The sequence below is a fragment of the Schistocerca americana genome, chromosome 5 (genome assembly GCF_021461395.2).
Source record: "Schistocerca americana isolate TAMUIC-IGC-003095 chromosome 5, iqSchAmer2.1, whole genome shotgun sequence".
NCBI lineage: Eukaryota > Metazoa > Arthropoda > Insecta > Orthoptera > Acrididae > Schistocerca > Schistocerca americana.
In genome coordinates, this window is record NC_060123.1 from 713823687 (window position 1) to 713842555 (window position 18869).

Consider the following 18869-nt stretch of genomic DNA (forward strand, 5'->3'; position numbering starts at 1 on the left):
ATTTATCAGTGGAATATTTCCTGAATGGTTGAAATATGCTAAAGTTAAGCCATTGTTTTGGAGGGAGAAAAAGAAATAGCGTCAAATTTCCATCCAGTTTCACTTTTACCAGCATTCCCAAAAATTCTAGAAAAGGTAATGTACAATCGGCTTTATAACCATCTTATCACAAATAATACACTGTCAAATTCGCAGTTCGGATTTCTAAAGTGTTCTGATATTGGGAAGGCTATCTACACATGCAGTGAAAGTGTACTGAATTCATTAGACCAAAAATTGGCGGCAGATGGTATATTTTTTGATATGTCAAAAGCATTTGATTGTGTAAATCACAATATCCTTATAAGTAAATTAGAATATTATGGTCTAACAGGAAATGCTGCAAAATGGTTCAAATATTATATCTCTGGCAGCAAACAAAGGGTGTTAATAAGCAATCAGGCATCATCCAACTCGGAAATAATTGTGTGTGGCATCTCACAAGGTTCCATCTTATGGCCCTTACTTTTTCTTGTGTATATCTGGTTCATAGCCAATTCTTTGTCACTACAGTTTGAAAAAACACACTTCAGGCAGTTCAGAACTTATACGGGATGTCCCACGAGTATATGCCTAACATATGATGACAAGCAGATAGAAGAAGTGGACAGTGTTAAATTCTTTGGATTAGAGCTTGATAATAAATTCAGCTGGGAGGAGCACACCACAGAACTGGTGAAGTGTCTATACAAATCTCTATTTGCAATGAGAATCCTGTCAGACATAGGGGATATAGAATGAAAAAATTGGCATACTATGCTTACTTTCACTCCATAATGTCATATGGGATTGTTTTTTGGGGTAATTCATCAAGCCAAGATAAAGTTTTCCGGGCACAAAAACGTGCAATAAGAGTTATATATGGTGTGAACTTAGGAACACCCTGCAGAGGCCTGTATAGGGAACTAGGAATGCTAACTACTGCTCAGCAATATATTTATTCTTTAATAGAATTTGTCATTAAAAATATATCACTTCTCCAAACCAAAAGCTCAGTTCATGGGCTAAATACTAGATATAAAAATAATATTCACAAGGATTTGAAGTCACTTACCCTTGTACAAAAGGTGTGCATTATTCAGGAACGCCGGCATGAGTGGCCAAGCGGTTCTAGGCGCTACAGTCCGGAACCGCGCGACCGCTACGGTCGCGGGTTCGAAACCTGCCTCGGGCATGGATGTGTGTGATGTCCTTAGGTTAGTTAGGTTCAAGTAGTTCTAAGTTCTAGGGGACTTATGACCTCAGCAGTTGAGCCCCATAGTGCTCAGAGCCATTTGAACAATTATTCAGGAACACACTTTTTCAATAATTTGCCAGCAGCCATAAAAAGTTTAACAACCAATGAAATTCATTTTAAGAAAAGATTAATGGATTTATTGGTGGTCATTTCTTTGTGTTCATTGTAAATAAATATTGTAATAGTTCTATTATATGTTTACTACCTTATAAATAAAGCAAAACATTTATTTAATTTTAAATTGAGTGCATTAATGCGATCTTAGTAAATGAGTGTTGTAAAATGATCATTTCATTAGTGATCATTAAAAAAAAAAAAAGATAATCATTCCACTTGGAAGCCGTGGAAGGTACATCAGCTTATTTGTTTTAGTTGTAAATATTTGTAAAGTATTATTGTTTTTCTGAGGTGTTCTGCAACCTGGAGGACCTCCTCACAACGGATCAATTGGAATGAAAGTAAATCTGATCTAATCTAACGAAGAATGTAGAACACATAAAATATTTAGAATCGGGGAGAGGGAGTAGCTGTAAGGTTTTTAACATGACTTTCATTAATACTTATGCTCTGTCGGAGAATACGTCTTCACAGGAAAGGGCTGCGTTTTTCATAGATATGGTTTTATACCTCCTGAATGCTAACCGAGAAACCTGGTAATCGTTGGAGACTGGAACTTTACTAAGGACCAGGCACCCAGCTGCAATTTTTCGCGTGTGCTATCAGAATATTGTATCGAACAACTGTCAAAAGCGTCAGTCTGCTGTCCGGGGAGATTATACATATCACACAATTTAGACAGCTGTGTAACTTCTACAGAAGTAATTCTGGCTACTTTTACCGGTCACTGCGCAGTGAAATGTTTTGTTAAACTGACACACCAGGATGTGTGCTGGCGGCGAGATCATTGGAAGATGAGTAAAAGCATCCCCTCGACGACAAAGAGTTAGAAAAAAGTATTCAGATTACTCGGAGAGCATGTCTTACAGCGCGTCCTAAGTATGTTTCTCATATCGACTGGTAGATTTGCACGCTAAAAAGAAAATACACCATATAGTGGTACAGCACGAGAATCAGAGGGACAAAATAGCAAAAAATTATATAGAATTTTATTATTCGTGCCTCATGGAGCTCTACGGCCAACCTCAGGTTTCTACTGAGCACTACATGGAAAGCAAAAAGATCAAAGCGAAACTAACACATTTAATAAGAAAATAACTCTAAGATCTCAAAATGGGTCTAAGCCGAGAACGACACTTGAAGAAGAGAATGCCTCGTTATACCACTTGCTACGGCTCACTCGGAACAAGAGGAAGAATTTCATTGGAAAAATGCGATTTGCAAACAGTGTGCTACTTGAGGAGAAAAAGGACGTATTCATTGGGGTACACCCGTTCTTCTCCCAACTGCACAGTGAAAATACTACTGTTGAAAACCCCAGTTGACGAAATGCTTGCTGGGATCAACATGACCTTATCATCCGGAGAAAACATCTTTCCTGACAGGTTTCGTAAGTAATGATACGTTCGAAATAGCATTTGAGCTATCATCGAAGAAAACGCCTGATCCTCAAGGCTTACAGGCACAATTTTATAGAAACCGTTCGGCGATATCGGTCACAAATTAACAGATATTGCTAGTGAAATAACCAGTGGCGAGCTGATACCAGAAGAATTCAAAGAAAGTCGTACAATTCTCACTCACAAAGTACAGGTAACTACAGATATCAACAAAATACGTGCAATCTGCCTGCTGAGTACGGACTACACTCTGGCAGCCCGTATGATAAAATCACGCAACACGACGATATTGAAGCGCTTAGTACGTACAGACCGAACCCGCCCACCAGGTCGCAGCATTGTCGCAACCGTGAGTACAGGGAAACTATCGTCATTTTCTCTACGATCAACTTGAAAGGAGGTATGTCATTTATCGCATTCGACAAAGTATTTGACCATAATGGCCACAATTATCTGCTCAAAACAATGCATAGATTCAGGCAAGCGTTAAAGAACATGGTGAGAGGAAAGGTAAATGGTCAGTGTAGAAAACAAAACGATATTAAAAGACTTGTTCTGCAAGGAAACCAACTATCGATGTTACTGTATGTGATAGCGTTAGACACCATGGTGATGAGGTTAAACAGTGAATTGGAAGGAATTACTACAATGGATACTAAAAAAAGTTACAAAAGTTTATGGTGGCGACTTAGTTGCGATCATCAGAAGCCGAGAAGATTTGCCAGCGCTGCAGACTGCAATGGGCCAATACTGTAACTTTAAGTTAAGAGGGTTCACAGAGGTGAAGTCATACTGGACCAAAAATGCGGAGCAACATTAATCCCCCGCCATCGTCTTCCATAGGTATCCATTCAAAATGAATGCCATCAATTGGAAAGCAATGCTCAATAATGCAACAAGGGAAAACAGATGCAGGGCAATCAACGTACTGATAAAACTTCTACTGTCAACGGTTGTTTACTGACAAAAGTTCTTTATTTAGGACAATACTTGCCAATTCCCAAATGAATAGCAAATCAATGATGACCGAAGTATGCAATTATGTATGGCACGGGCTCATATTCCGAGTCGCGTCGATTGTTTTAATATTAAAGGAAGGGCCTAGCTCTGACAGACACACAGAAAAAAACAACAACATTGTACACAAGACGATGTTATCCAGACATAGTCACAGCAGCCTTACTAAAAGTGACAGAACCTGGGAGTGTCGACTAATGTTGCACTGACTAATCACAAATTAAAACATGTTAGGGAATTCTACATCGAACTTAATTACATCCGAATCATGCGAATAAACCAGTCAAATACAAACAATAATTCGATCGTGGGCGGAGTGTTGCGGAATACGGAATGGAACAGAAATACCCAGAAAGAAAGTGGAATATGGTCTGAAGTAATCTCTACACAAACACCTTGTCAACCGACATAAAGGAATCCTGGTACATCGTTGTAGACAAAGTTATCAGTACGATTGACAAAAGTCATTCACTTGGATTATGCAACACAAACTTATGTCGAAAATGCTATCTTCTAGACACGCTGAGACACAGTTTCACACGTGGTGGCCATCTATTTATCTAGAAGGGGATCCAAAGAAAAATTCCATTAGAAAGACTGTTAGGAAATATACAGTAATCTTGGAATTGTTGATCCCCGATCAAGTAGATTATAGAAACACGGGAAAAACGTCATTGTGTGGCTTTACGGGAATTACTTCAACTGCATAGTTAACAAGCAAAGACGTGACCGTTTGGAAGAATTGCAAAGGTATATGGAAACGAATGGTCACTAAATGACCACAAAGCACATTTTGGGAATATGCTAAGCGCTTCTCCAAAAGACAGGGGCAGAATATGACATATGTAGCGCAAAAACTTTTTGTTGCTAGATAATATGGAGGTGATGGGAACAAGTAGGGTATGACTGTGGAGGGTGAAGTACGGTGGGGACTCAGTGCGGCCCGAGGCCGCTACGGCACCCGCGAAGGCCAGTTCAGAGCTCTCACTGTTAGCTCTGACTGGACTGTGAAACTAAAATTCTACGGTTTCGAATACAAATACTTATAAAAATTAGCCTATAAAGTAGCAACTTTTAATTTCTATTTTCGTGGTGTCATTTCATTTTATTTACTATTTTCATATCAAGACAAGGGACAACTTTTTCCTACAAAGTCAAGAAGCTGATTCCGTTTACTTTTATTTTACAGTAGTTACATCACAAAAAGATATAATTCTATTTGAACTAACCAAAGAAGTTTTGAAGCAAGAATATTGAATCGTTTTTTTAAGAATGTTTTAATCTTCAACGCATGAATCTTCTGAAACTGCCTAAAAACTTAACTTTGTGGTCAGCCTTATGACAGGTCTGGTCATGGGGGAAGCCTCGTCAGAGGTCCACCGCAGGAGCGTCTAGGGAAGTGATTCCAGTAGTGGTTTCCCAATGCCTTCCACTGATGATGATGAAGAAATAATAATGAGGACAACACAACACCGAGTCCCTGAGCGGAGAAAACCTCTGACGCAGCTGGGTCGATGGCGAACCACTTGCTGTGACAGACCAACGCGCTAACCATTAAGCATTTGGGGCGGACAGTGCCTAAAGAAGAGGCGCAGTTTTATTTCGATAGGAAGTAACAACTTTTAATTCATCATTAGTAATTATACAGTTTTAAAGCCGATAAAACCAGGCCGAGCAGGCACACACTGGCGAGCGCAAGGCGGGGCTGTGAGGAAAGGAAGGAGGCCCTTCAAAAGAAGGAAGAAAAATGTCGGCAGAGCACTTGCCCGTGAAATATTAAGGTCCCGAGTTCGAGTCTCGGTCCGGCACACTGCTTTAATCTGCCAGGAAGTTTCATATCAGCTCACCCACCACTGCACAGGGAAAATTCATTCGCGAAACCAAATTTCTTCTTCGAAAATAATTAATACTCCTCTTAGAAGGCTAGAAACTAGTTTGTGGGAAACAACTGGAAAACTCTTCTTCAGACACAATTAACAGCTTTTCTTAGAACAAATAGAAACCTTCCTTTGAAGTGAAACTTCCTTGGAAACAGAAAGACTCTTACTTGCCGCGAAAAAATGCATAATATTATTAGTTGTACTAACTGGGTTTCCTTCTGTTCACTAACGACTGTAGTTGTGGCCTTTCAATTGTAGGCCGCCAAGTTCCTAAGAAACCAAGCAAATGAATTATATTGCTCTGCTGGGAAGAACGTGGAATCCCAGATGAGATTTGTTTGGAGTGTTTTTTAGCCCTATGCAGACCTGTTTACAAGAGTCCATTTTTTTCTAGACCAATACAAAATGTGGCATAGCTCAGAAAAAACGAATAAATGCTCTCTGTATTTCACATACTGGATTTCACATATCAGGGTATCAGACAAGCATTCTGCAAAATATTTTTCTTCGTGCATTTGGTGTCTGTCACCAACTCATTTGGTGGGCATATTGGAAGTTTAGATGGTCCGCTGTAATTTTTTTTCAAGTGCTTGACGATAATAGAGTGTATGGGTTGGCCGATCATGTGTTTGTTGTTGTTGTCTGCAGTAGACCACTTTTATGCGCTCACCAAATATAATGCTGACGTATGTTATAAGATAACTTTAAGGTGAATACGATCCTTGTAAAGAACGAGTTTGTGTGATAGAAGTTGTACGGCCGTTTCGACGAAGGACATTTAAATGCGGGCATGTCGTCTATAAGTAGCTATTAGCGTTGCAAATTGTGCATGTAAATCACTTTAAGACAATCACACTGCTTATTTTGTAAATGAGTCTGTTTTTCCTTCTTCTGTAATGACAGTGACGTTGTTATTAGCACGTGTAGATTATTGGATCCAGGTAAGGCTCAAAACTAATACTACATTTCACTGACTGACAAAAAAAAGTAAAGCGCTCACAATGATTGAGAAAAACGAAATAAAATCTCCTGGATTGAGAGGATACCTGATGTTACTTCTGAAATAACAATATCGATTCAAGTTCACAAAAAACTTGGCAAAATGAGTCCACTTACCAATACGACATTTTACCCTGTCTTGCCTAAATGAAAGCAGTGATTTTGTTGGGAAGGTTGTCACGAAGCTGTTTTATCCTCTTCTAAGGCAAGGTGGCCCACAGCTGTTGTAACTAATCCTTGATATTCCGCATACTGGCACTGCAGCGGAATTGAGGTCCGGGCTGGTCCCACAAATGTTTTATCGGGGACAGATCTTTAGATGCTGCTAGGCACAGAAGTACCTCAACATCACTCACACAGTCCATACAGACAGTTTCCACACGTGCACGAGCATTGCCCCGTGGAAAAGACACCACAATAGCGGTGTGTGATAGGAAACTCTCGACGACACGGGATGTCCGTGACGTACCGTTGCGATGTTAGAGTTGCCCAAAGCACTGCCAGCTGTGATCCGAAGTCATACGTGAAGGCTTCTCAGAACCGTGACTCGAGGAGTAAGACCGCTGTTCCTGTTCAACATACTGCACGAATGGGACGTCTCGCGAGGTTGTCGCCTCCGTCACCAACTATGGTCATCCGGGCTAATGGAGAACGGCGAATCGTGGCAGCCAGTAGTCCATGCTTTCCAGCCATGGCACCACTTCTAATGCTATCGCTCGTGTGGTTGTTTCAACGTCAGGCTATATATGAGACAGCAGTTCCCTAGTCCGGGTGCTGCTGGTCTCTAACCAATGGCGCGGGATGACGTAGAACAGTGCAATACTTCTTCCCGGACGAGATGCGCAGATGAGAAGGGATCCCCAAGCATTCTCGGTTATGATAGTTCAAAGTGGCTGACCGGAACCTTGACGATGAGTGTGCCCACCGTCCATTCCAATGGTGTCAAACGTCACGTCATTGCACATCCAAACGCCCGCAGATTTGGATCTTGCAAGTTTTGACGAGCGGCAAAATGGAGAACCACAATGAGGCCACTTTAAAACCCTGTCATTGCTGATACTATTGTCTCACACGTGTACATGGCCTCTCCGTGTCCATCACGTTGGGCGGTGTTCACTCTACCAGACATGGTAACATTACTCAGCACGAACAACATTAATGCTCTCTGGTGGCCATTCAACCTGTCGTAAAGAACCACAGCTCTAAACATTTCAGACCCGCTAATAGTGTGTGTGTGTGTTTGTGTGTATACGAAATCAAAATGACATTCGACGACGTCTTGTGGGTGATTATCTTATTGGGTCAGGCAGTGTATATACACTATCGATCCCGGTGTAGCGCTGAACCAAAAGGGGGTAATAAACAGTTCCTTTTTATAAATAAGCTGTATAATGTTTCACTGTTCGGACGGGACACTTCGGCAGTTACAGTTAAAAAGTTTCAGTTTCTGACGAGAGGACGTGCGGCCCAGCCACTCAGACGTCCATAGCCAATACTTCACCGCCAGCTGCCACCCGCGTTTCTGCCAGGTGCTGAGTTGTTGCGTTTCCCTCTCAGCAGGTGGTGTGCGTGATCAGCCGGATCGCCTACGTCACAGCAGGGAAGAGTGCCCGAGCAGGCAGGCGAGGTATGGGTTTCCATTTCGCAGCTCCTTCCCCTCCCCCCCCCCCCTCCGCCCCCCTCACGCCATCCTCCTGCCATCCTCCGGCAGAGGCAGCAGAATTTACGGAATACAAGTTGGAGCGCCAGCGCGCACCCCGTGTGAGTGATGGACCCGATAATCGCCTCTCATTCGAGAGAGCCTCGCGCACAACGAACGAGCCCCCGTGTGCCCAGACTGGTGTTCCGTTTGTTTCTCAGGGGCCCATCTGGGTATTTTTTAAGCTTGGTGCTACGTTAACACTGCGGATATTACCACAAATCGAACCCAGAACCTGTCCTGTCAAGATTCTGGTGTCTAGTTGCATTTCACCACGCAGTATTGATCTGCTAGAAAGTTTGAACACACTGCACATCCTGCTGCAGAGTGAAAGAGTGATTCTAAACTTTTGTTTTCGTCATTGTATTCAACAAGATATTGGTTTGAATTTTTTCGTTTATTTGACCAAAAATTAAACGGAAAATAAAACAAACACACACACAGACTGAGTGGCAAGTTGTCATTTTTAAGAAAAATTACGGACACGTATCTGTGACAAAATGTTGTATGAACAGTGCACACGGTGTTTATAATTAAATTTTCCCTATTTAACACGTTACAACACGGAAACTAATTACTGCACTAGTACCAAACGTCGTAGCATTAATGTCCAGAGTACGGGGTGTACGATTTCTACGCGTCACAGCGCGACCGTCCAGTTCCAATTATGGCCACCAATGCCGTGATTAGTCATCGTGATTCATAGTCTCACACAGATGACCAGCTGCATTGTATTTGTTGTCGTGTCAACATGAGCCTGGACAAGAGGAGCAGAGCATTATTGGTGAAGCTCTATTATCAAAGCAACAATCCGCAGCTCGTGGTCGCTCGGTAGCGTTCTCGCTTCCCGCGCCCGGGTTCCCGGGTTCGGTTCCCGACGGGGTCAGGGATTTTCTCTGCCTCGTGATGACTGGGTGTTGTGTGATGTCCTTAGGTTAGTTGGGTTTAAGTACTTCTAAGTTCTAGGGGACTGATGACCATAGATGTTAAGTCCCATAGTGCTCAGAGCCATTTGAACCACCAAAGCAACAGTAATGCTGCAGCTGCACCTGGAGAATATCACCGGCTAAAAGGATTACGAAAGGGACCTCTTTCTCCACCTGCCGTGCGAAACGTGACGTAGAAGTTCGAATCTACTGCAGAATTGGGCGTCGCTACGGGAAGAGGCCGACGACCGGTTGCACCACAGACGGTTGATGAAGTCGCGGTTGCTATGGTAGACAACGCTGAGCGCAATTTCCGATCGTCAGGTAGCGCGCGTGCCGTGTTGTGACAGTTGAACGTTCCGTTGACCACTGAACGGAAGGTGTTTTGAACTATTCTCAAATGGTTCCATGGAAGATGCAACTCCTTGTGATTTCTGATTGTCGGGCTACCTAAAGGACAGGGTTTACCACGGGAAGATTCTCAAATGCGCTAATCTGAAGCAGAGCGTATCAAGAGAAGAAGCCAGGATACCTACGGACATGCATCGTTCTGCAAAATGCAACCATACGCTTTCAGAGTCTTCTGGACGCTTAGTACGACTCTCGTCGCTAGGTACAGGGCTGTAGGGCTAGCAGTCTCACAGAACGGCACTGACTGACGTTGATGACTGCACCGGCAGATGGTGGTCAGCAGCGGTGCTTGTCCGGACCACACGGCGGTGTTCCAGTCTTAAGGGTTACTGAGAGGGTACTGTTTGCCGGCTAACTGGGAGATATTTATACACGCCCTGGACCCCTCACGTGGTCGCCGAGCGCGGTAGCCGCGCTGTCTGAGGCGCCTTGTCACTGTCAGAGCAGCTCCTCCGGCTCACCCCCCCCCCTTCCCCCTCGCCCTGTCAGAGGTTCGAGTCCTCCCTCAAGCATGGGCGTATGTGTCGTCCTTAGCGTTAGTTAGTTTCAGTTAGATTAAGTAGTGTTTAAGCTCAGGAACCGATGACCTCAGCAGTTTGGTCCCGTAAGACCTTACCACAAGTTCGAAGTTCCTTATGTTGTCGCACAGATGTCTCAAATGACACATGGTCCTGTCGTAATGCATAAATGGAAACTCAGAGTTTGGTAACCGACAGTGTAGTACAAAATGAAAGTGGATTATGTAAACTGAACGTGCAGGTGGGGGAGGGTGGAAGTGAGAAAGGAAAGAGAAGAGAAGGAAACCCTGATGTCAGTTGTAGTGGAACTTGACCGGAGTTAGCGCCGACGAATCGAAATGTCTGCTGTACTGGGATTTGAACCCAGGAGCTCCTGCTTACCAGGCAGTTACGTTGCTGACTGCGCCACCCGGACACAGAGTTTGCCACAACCGCGCGGCCTCCCTCCGAGCACCACCCGGCTGACCCACTTTCCCAAATGGCCCCACCTACCAGCACTCCATGGCCGCTTGCCAACTACTATCAGATTCCCGCAGCAGGTCGCACTGAAGCTGGTGCATTCATAGAATTTCGAAACGAATCTGTTACACGAATGCATGGTGCCTGTTCTTTCAAACATGTCCAGAAGAACAGACACCACGCATTCATATAAAAAATATGTAGATGCTAACTTCAAGTTAGTCAAAAGCGACACCAATGACACAGGTAATGTCGTAAATATGTTTAATAACGTACACTTCTGAATACCACACAAGTAATAGCTTTAATATCTTAGATTCATGCATATAAAATGGAAACTGCAGGCACAGTTGAAATACGAAGAGGTAAAGGCATTTTCCAGTACCACAGTGACGAACCAATGATACACCAAAACTAGAAAAAATAGCAAATAATTACTACCTCAATGTAAAGGACTAATAATAGAATAAAATCGGAGGTGAACATACATTCTGCAGATAAAATGTCGCAAGAAACAGAAAACCTAGTTACAGTACATCACGAAAAGTGGAATAGTTTTCTCAAATAAATACATCAGAAATTAGCTCACATCGTAGACAACAAAAAAGTTAAATTCTCATATTTAGAAATATATGGAGTGAGTAACGAGGTTCTACCCCGGTTTAAATTTCCCGGGAGAATGTACGGCCCCAGTAACTGGTCTCACACAACACCACACCAGACATTGACACTGAAGCTGCGTTGAAATTGAGATACTACCATTGCATAGGGATTTTCGTCGGCCCAGACATACACATTATGCATGGTGTTGATGCCATCTCTTGCAAAGGTTGCCTCATCACTGAACGTTATGAAGTGGTAGAGCTCCAGGTTTCCATTTAACCAGTTACAAATGTGCAAACGGCTGGCACAATCATGTGGCTCTAAATTGTGAACTTTCTGCACATGAAATGAATACAGTCCATTCTCATGAAGAATCCTACATACCTTAGATTGTGTTGTGAAACGCTCAATCGGGTTGCTAGACGTCCCGTACTTGAACGAAGACTGCGGTCTACTGAACTGAGAATGTTTTCCTCCTCTTGAATGTCATGTCTTTCGTAGTGAATACGAATACTGGGAAGAGTACCAGTTTCTGGCAATGTTCGATATGTTCCACTAAACGTTTAGGCACTCGGAATCCTACGATTAGGATACCGATGGTGATATTCGGCAACAGCAGCTTTCGCATAACCATCACACAAGCCCTACACAGGAAACAATAACAGCAAACAGTGACTGCAGTGTCAACAGCGTGGTCGTTATGCAAACGTACGAATCGCCGCTCCTGTCTACCTGAGACTGGTCGTGTGTTCTGTCAACACAAGTGTAGCGCTCCGTACACCGCGGCGTGTTTCGGAACTCTGTTGCAGCTCCTTAATTATGGATCTGATCACATTACTGTATTTACATTTTTTGTTCCAAATAATATAAGGAATAACCTCCAACAACAGGGAGAAAACTTCTTGAGTAACCCTGTATAAATTCCCTTGTAAAGCATCCCCAAGCTACTACATAGGATAGACTAGTTGGAACTTTCAGCAGATATATTCAACGTACCAGCTGTAACACACATAACGAGCTGACAAAAGCAGCCATAGGAACCTACTAAAGATACACTGAATATCAGTTCGAAAACACAGAAAAACATGTTAAGGTTGTTTACCACGTTTGAAAGTTACATGCAATCGATATAATGGGGAAGCTGGAAAAATGTTATGCACCACGAAAAGCCAGAAAAGAAAGATCTCAATCACAAGCCAGATGGTAAATCAGTTAATTTCATCAAATGTTCCTCTTGCGTATAATAACTACAGCAAATCCAGAAATATATTCACTGCTTCACATATTCCACATAATATTTGTAACATAAAACAGAATATAAGGTATAAATAAAAATTTCAGTAATCAATTCTGTTGATATCTACATCTAGATCTATCCTCAGCAAGCCACCTTCCGGTGTGTGGTGGAGGGTACTTTATGCATCAGTATCAATTTCCCCTTGTTTGTAAGAGTTACGAGTGGGTCGCAGGAATAACGATTGCTGGTAATCATCTAAACCCTTGTGTCGGTTCGAATCGCTCTAATTTTATCTTCACTGCCAATTCGCAAGATATACGTAGCCGCAATTGGCGGACTCTTCTAGGAACGTATATTTTCGGAACTTTAACAGTGGATCACATCGTGATGCAGAACGCCTCTCTTGCAGTGTCTGCCAATGGAGCTGGCTGAGTATTTTCGCGTGACACTTCCACTCCAGTTAACTGCATCTGTAGGGAAACATGCTTCTCTTCTTTGGATTTTCCCTGTTTCCTTTATCAATCATATCTGGTGTAGATCCCAAAAAGACGAACGATATTCAGGTATTTATGGAGCGAGTGTTTTGTGTGCTACTTCCTCTGCTGAGGAACTACACTTCATATGCGTTTCCTACGATTGGTTTTATGTCGTAATTCCACTTTAAATCACTCCGTAGGCCTACTCCTAGAGTTTCATAGAAGCAGCTGCTTCCAGTGAAGCATACAATAAAGGGTCTTTCCCCCTGTGTATTGGCAATACATCACATTTGTTTACGTTGCGGATCAGCTACCACTCCCTGCACCAAACGCCAATCCTCTGGAAACCTTCCTGCATTTCGCCTCAATTTTCAAGCGTTGCGGCTTCTCTGTATACAGCGCAACATCAGCGAAATGACTCATGGGTCTTCTATCTACTATGTCATTTGCGTATCTATGATGAAACGTAATGGTTTTATGAAATTCCTTTAGGACAGACCCAACGTTACTTCTGAAGTTAAGTCTGAAGATTATTCTCCCTTAAGAATAACATGTTGCGTTCTGCTTGCTAGAAACTCTTCAGTCCAGTCACACAGTTCGTCTGATATACCGCGACCTCATATTCAGTTTATTAGGTGGCAGTACGGAGCTATACGGAAAGCCTTCCGCAAATCCAGGAATACGGCATCTGCTTTGGCTCCTTAATCTACTGTTTTCTATGTCTCGTGCACGAACAGAGCTAGCTGGGTTTCACACGATCGCTGCAGTAATTCCCATGGAACAGACTTTCTGCCCGAAGGAGATGATCTTGTATGTTAAATACGATTTCTGCCGTATTTTAATTTTTTAGCGTCTTGTTCCCATAAAGCGTCACTCAGTCCATGAACGTGTCCACTGTCCTCTCCTTTTGGACATTTGATTAACCACTTGCACTGTAAGCGCAGGTGCTCCGTGTGTGTCTGTGTCGATGATTGAATTGCAATAGCTCTCGAGTGTCATATATTACCCATAAATGGTGTTAAAGAGCACTGAAGAGGACTGGGGGCAGCTTTTCGCGTGACGTACCGGATATTGCCTGAGTGGTAACTGGTCACGTGGGATACAATCTCAGTTTGGGTTTCACACGTTGGAGGCGCGCATCATGTGGGAAGAGGACGTGAACTCCACAGATCGCACCAATTTTCACGCAGCGCGGGGCTATATGGTTGCTGCACACATCACCCTCTTTGGTGCCAAAATTCGTGTAGTTGGGCCACTGCGATGGGCAAACTTCCTTATAGAACCCAGAGAAATTTTTCCGTAGAAGTAATCCGAGAGGTGATTTCCTAAAATTTACTCATATTGGCCGATAAGCAGCACAAGAGAGGACAACAACTGAAAGGGTTCACATTTTTAGACACCATCATTCGGATTTAACAGCGATCTTTCTGTGAAGTAAAATGAGTAAAAGCGGTTTCGGTAGCACTGTCGTTTATTAAAATATGGCCAGTGTCGGCCTCTAGTAGCCGGCCACCTTCAGATGGTGCACCATCCGGCTGGCGATGTTGACGCTTGCAACAGTCGTGCTGACTCCGCAGTTGTGACTGAGGTCAACACAACTGTGCCAAGCGTCAACATCGCCAGCCGGATGGTGCATCACCTGAAGGTAGCCTATTACTAACAAGGGAACATCCCCATCGCACGCCCCTCGGATTTAGTTATAAGTTGGCACAGTAGATAGGCCTTGATAAACTGAACACAGATCAATCGAGAAAACAGGAAGAAGTTGTGTGGAACTGTGAAGAAATAAGCAAAATATACAATTTGAGTAGTCAATAGGCCACATAAGCACCATAATGGAGTATGTGAGATCAGGAGCGCCGTGGTCCCGTGGTAGCGTGAGCAGCTGCAGAGCGAGACGTCTTTGGTTCAATTCTTCCCTCGACTGAAAATTTTACTTTCTTTATTTTTGCATAGTTATTATCTGTCCGTTCGTTCATTGACATCTCTGTTCACTGTAATAAGTTTAGTGTCTGTGTTTTGCGACCGCATCACAAAACCGTGCGATTAGTAGAAGAAAGGACGTGCCTCTCCAATGGGAACAGAAAACATTTGTCGCAAGGTTATAGGTCAACCGATTCCTCCACAGGAAAACACATCCGATATATTCTATACGACACCGGTGACGGCATGTGCGTCACATGACAGGAATATATTGTCGACCCACCTAACTTGTACACTTGGCGAATGGGTAAAAAGATTCTTCTACCTTGCCTGATTTAGGTTTTCTTGTGGATGTGATAATCACTCCCAAAAAAGTGATGAAAACATAAGAGTTTGTCACATAAACTGAAAATAAAAAATTAAACTTCTAACTCGATGTAAGGTTTTAACCTAGGACCTTTCGTTCCGCAGCTGCTCACGGTACCACGAGACCACAGCGCTCCTGCGTTCCTATTGTCCTTAATGTTGCCTATGTTCCCTTGAACTACTCAGTTTGTATATTTTGCTTATCTTTTCACAGTTCCACACAACTTCTTCCTGTTTTCTCAATTGATCTGTGTTCAGTTTTTCAAGGCCTATCGACTGTGCCAACTTACAACTACATCTGAGGGGAGTGCGATGGGGAGGTTCCCTTGTAAGACCCGAAAACGGTCATATTTATAATAAATGACTCTGCGATCGAGACCGGTTTTTTTCCTATTTTTACTTAACTGAAAGGGTCTACTATCACCAGCGATCCCCACAGTCTATTATATAACGAATGGAACTTTCGTGTGTAAATCAGATTCACACGTCTGATTACTTTATGGAAGGGTTGATGTGTTAAATGTACTACGACAATATTACGAATATTTTATTGTTGAACAGGCGAAACCCTAATTATACAGCCTAGGATATTAAAATCCTCTAGTCCTCCCCTACTTATCTCTCCAACCAATCATAGCGCAGTATTAAATATCCAAGATTGGTACCAAAGAGACTGTAGTGTTAAAAACGCCGTCTGGTATATAATAAAAAATTACGTAAACTACACTGGAAAATCTCTTTACTTCCTAGAAAATCATGTATATTCAGTATTTCTGGCGTAAAAAATGGTCTCAGTTTCAATTATTTACGTAGTGACCAATTGTGTGATTTATACCCCGTACCCATCCTCTCTACCTCCAACCTATCAGAACGTAGTATGAAACTAATCCGTCTGATCTGTAATAAAAATTACATAATTTTAACTTGAAACTAAAAGATATTGATTATTTCTTTTCTCCCCGAGCACCGTAATTATCCACTTTAAAGGGAACCAGTCACTCACTGCCTATATCCAGGAGCAACCAGTACAGACAATAGCACACTCCAGTTATGTTTGTTTACGTCGGGTAAAATCAGTTCCCTGAACGTGATCATTATTTCTACATACCATATAATTCTTGTAGCTTTGGAGTATATGTACGATGGCGCGGGATTAGCCGAGCGGTGTGAGGCGCTGCAGTCATGGACTGTGCGGCTGGTCCCATGAGAGGTTCGAGTCCTCCCTCGGGCATGGGTGTGTGTGTGTTTGTCCTTAGGATAATTTAGGTTAAGTACTGTGTAAGCTTAGGAACTGATGACGTTAGCAGTTAAGTCTCATAAGATTTCACACACATTTGAACATATGTACGATGTTTTGTCAGCTCTACTTGACGCCTATTCAATGTTATTATCATACAAGGAAGTTCTAACGGCTGTCGTCGTTGTTGCGTCGTCACGAAGTGCTGTTTTTGTAACAGTCAGCAGGTGTAAAGCTGTTGTTAATATATCGAAAGTTAGAAATCAGTGTATGTTTCTTTTAGCGTATGCAAGGACAACCTTTCGCAATTAACATTGTATGTTGGCTGCGGTTTTCTTTCGCAGTTTCCATGTGGAAGAAGAAGAGGAGTAAGATGTCAGATACTTTCTACAACCTCTCTGGCTTGACAGATGGGATACAGGTGACTATTGAATTTTAAACTGGGCCGGGTGTGTAATAAAGGCGTAAATGTCCTTGTGTATCTACACATGTGTAATGGATAAAAATATGGAAAATATGGATAAAAGTATGGTAAATATGGAGGAATATTGAAAATATGGAAAATATATAAAAATAGTGAAAATATGTAAAATATGTGTATGGAATGGGAATATAGAATATTCTGTAGGTATAGAGACCGAGAAACTGAAATTTACTACATAAGTGTTGGATATAAAAGAGATTGTTGGTACCTCATCTAGTGTTATAGATTTTGCTATTCGTACACATTTAATCAAATATAACAGTAATGATGATAATGTCTGGCAATGCTTCCCGACAAGATAAAGAATGCATCCTATAATACCAGATGTCCGCCTCCGTAGCGTAGCGGTAGCGTTACTTCCTACCACGCAGGGGCCCCGGGTTCGATACCCGGCAGGGGACTGGGTGTTGTGTGTCTTTCATCATCACTGACTCACGAGTCGCCGATGTGGTTTCAAAATGCTGTACAATTGGTGCTATGGATAAAGACGCAGTTCCGCTTGGGACGCGACAGCGATCAGACGCGTCGGTACTTCCGCGTAGTCGTAGCGCCGCAAGCCGTGTTTATAATAATTCTAGGATTGTAACCTGGGATATTCTCAGTGCTTCTTCACTACCGTCGTACACAAGCTTCTTAATTCACTCACAGCGGTCTCGACGGCGCGTATAGTGCAGTTATGGCTCCCAGTGTACCTCGTAAGAATACCCTGTGTTTTGCATTTGAGAAATCTTCCAGGAATGTGCAACCGAGTTCTGTAGAAATCCATGACTGGATAGTAGATATTATTGACATCACATCCGATCAGGTCTTCACAGCATATTATGACATGGCGAAACACTGTTTCTTTGTGAAGTTTTTAGACCAGATACAACTGGAGAACATTTTGGTGAATACTGGTGGGAAAGCAGAGTTCCGAAAACGTGATCAGTCGGTGAGTACAGTTTCAATAACTAACGCTGACATTGAGTACAGACAAGTGCGAGTGTTCAGTTTCCCCCCTGAGGTTGAGAATTGTTTTCTTAGAGATGTCCTCGCCAAATACGGTGACATCCGACAGATTAGAAACGATAAATGGTCGAGCCGTCACAAAATCCAATGTTATAGTGGGGTTCGCTCAGTTGACATGGCCCTTAAAGGCAATATCCCATCATATATAATGGTTTGTGGTTATAAGGCTCATGTCATCTACGAGGGACAAGTAGGCACTTGTTTTATCTGTAACACGAGTGGCCATTTACGAGATGATTGCCCACGGCGCGTTGTCGTACTTCGAAACAATCTGCAACAACGACAGAGATTAACATTGGCTGATGTCCTAACTCAAAATCAGACGCCTTCTGTGAGTGACTCCCAACCGAGTGCATCTGTGTCAGAGGACAACGATCTCGGTAACAGCACCTTCCCACCCTTGCCTCAAAAACCCGTGGTCAGTCACCCCTTAGCCACCGGTGTTGCATTATCTGTCGGTAACAAACGACGACGTACTAAAATAGCAGATGCTGGCCAATATACATCAACTACCTAACGAATGCTCACTTACAAAACTTCACGAATTGTCATGGTCTTATCCATGATTTATGACGGAGAATTCTAGTTGCGGGTCTGTACCAGAGAAAAAATTTATTTTGCAAAAACATTTTCCACTGTGAAGCTTTGCTTTCACCTCGTTTGCTCGTATATCGCTCTCTCGCTAGCAGTTTCGTGGTCGCAGCCTGATTCACAGCCGCAATCGCTCATGTACGTCCACGTCTCCCAGTCTGGCAATGTGCAAATTACTGGCTAATATTTAGACCTCACTCCCCATGCTGTGTAGTGTCTGGAGAGCAAACAACTGTGCCAGA